This window comes from Penaeus vannamei, chromosome 12 (genome assembly GCF_042767895.1).
Source record: "Penaeus vannamei isolate JL-2024 chromosome 12, ASM4276789v1, whole genome shotgun sequence".
NCBI lineage: Eukaryota > Metazoa > Arthropoda > Malacostraca > Decapoda > Penaeidae > Penaeus > Penaeus vannamei.
This window is the reverse complement of record NC_091560.1, coordinates 33,881,833-33,883,795: the sequence shown is the minus strand read 5'-3', so window position 1 is coordinate 33,883,795 and position 1,963 is coordinate 33,881,833. Positions and strand designations below refer to the sequence as shown.

Genomic DNA, 1,963 nt, shown 5'->3' with positions numbered 1-1,963 from the left:
GGAACTGATCGGCTGTTGTATCGCCTTGGATTTCTCTGATATTCCCAGGCATGTCATGAGCTTCAATATTTTACTTAAAAATACATTTCTTGTAAAAATATTGAACTGGGAATGCGTTTGACCCACGGATCAGGTGATGTAATGACAAGTCCATATATTACGGCACTGGGAGTAGGATTGTCACGGGGGAGTAGGAATATGACGGCAGAGAGTAGAAATGTGACAGTGAGGTCGTGCCGGGCATGCGTGCTGGTTGCGGGACGCAGACGGAGGCGACACGCTCTCCCGTCAGTAGTAGTGCCGCCCCTTGGCTGGCGACCGGGCGCGCGTGATTGTCTGTGTCTGTGACGTCCGTAGTGAACCCCGTTAGTCTGTACTGTGTTTGCTTCAGTGTGAGAAGAGATTTACTCGTTGCATAATAACTTCCGGCCAGGCTGTCATGTGGGAATAAGTAATGCTGAGGGAACTATGCTGACGTGCTGCTGAGGATCATGATAGTGAGCGATTTTCATTGAGGCGAGCGAGTACTTCAGCTTAGCGTTAGAGAGAGAGAGAGAGAGGGAGACCAGCTGACGGGGGTAGCTGCCTTCACCGCAGTGTACCAGCGACCTACACCAGAAATTGTTATGCCACCACACACTGCCCAGCACCCTAGCATACTGATGACAGCCGCCCAAACGCCAAATCAGCAGTGTCAGTGGTGAAGCAACAGCAGCAGCAGGTGCACCACGTGTAGGGTGCACGAACCTCGTTATCTCGTTCCCGGACTGTCGTCAAGGTAAGCTTAAACGAGGCGATAAGCATGTTGGCGAGATGTTAACGTTGTTATCTCCGTCGCGTTTTATTCTTTTCCGGGAGCGTCACGGTTTGGCACCCGGCACGTGTCATGTGTCAGATTGCCGATTCTCCCTGGCGTGGAAAAAGCACTGTGGCAATCTCATGTTTACTGCACTGTCACGGCATTTCTATGGCTCGGTGACGACTGTCGTGATGTAAAATAATTGTTGGGTATGTTATATCAAGGTATGGAGTCTACGCAAGGGTTTGTTTGATGTTACTGTGTTTGTATGTTTAACTGACACAACTCAGGACAACTAAAAAAATTCGAGTTATCATAGAACATTGGAAATAATTGTATACATAACTTGCGTGTCTCATGACAACGCTCGGGTATCTTCTGCGCCTGCTTCTTCATCATCTTCTCCTCCTCCTCCTCATTCTCATTCTCCTCCTCATCCTCCTCCTCTTCTTCCTTCTCCTCCTCCTCCTCCTCCTCCTTTTCTTCCTCATCCTCTTCTTCCTCCTCCTCCTCTTCTTCCTCTTCAACCTCTTCCTCCTCCTCTTCTTCTTCCTCCTCCTCCTCCTCCTCTTCTTCCTCCTCCTCCTCTTCTTCCTCCTGCTCCTCCTCCTCTTCTTCCTCCTGCTCCTCCTCCTCCTCCTCCTCCTCCTCCTCCTCCTCTTCTTCCTCTTCTTCTTCCTCCTCCTCCTCTTCTTCCTCCTCCTCTTCCTCCTCCTCCTCTTCCTCCTCCTCCTCTTCTTCCTCTCTCTCTTCCTCCTCCTCCGTCTTTCTCCTCCTCCCCCTCCTCTTCCTCTTTCTCCTCCTCCCCCTCCCCTCCTCCTTTATATCCTCTTCCTCCTCCTACCTCTCCTCCCCCTCCCCTTCCCCTCCTCCTCTTCCCCCTCCCCTTCCCCTCCTCCTCTTCCCCCTCCCCTTCCCCTCCTCCTCTTCCCCCTCCCCTTCCCCTCCTCCTCTTCCCCCTCCCCTTCCCCTCCTCCTCTTCCCCCTCACCTTCCCCTCCTCCTCTTCCTCCCCTCTCCTCCTCCTCCTCCTCTCCCCCCCCTCTCCTCCTCCTCCTCCTCCTCTTCTTCCTCCCCTCTCCTCCTCCTCTTCCTCCCCTCTCCTCCTCCTCTTCCTCCTTCCCCCTCTCCTCCTCCTCCTTCCCCCTCTCCTCTTCCTCCTCCC

At 53.3% G+C, this 1,963-nt stretch overlaps 1 protein-coding gene across 4 annotated transcripts in view; it reads left to right on the top strand.

The window, feature by feature from the left end:
* Nucleotides 1–213: 213 nt before the first annotated feature.
* The window catches only part of LOC113804499 (uncharacterized), a 374,340-nt gene continuing 372,590 nt past the window's right edge, over nucleotides 214–1,963 (top strand). For all 4 annotated transcript variants that reach the window (XM_070128236.1, XM_070128238.1, XM_070128237.1 and 1 more), the window contains exon 1: nucleotides 214–778. The gene's annotated coding sequence lies outside the window, so the exon portion shown is untranslated. The remainder of the gene's footprint in view (nucleotides 779–1,963) is intronic.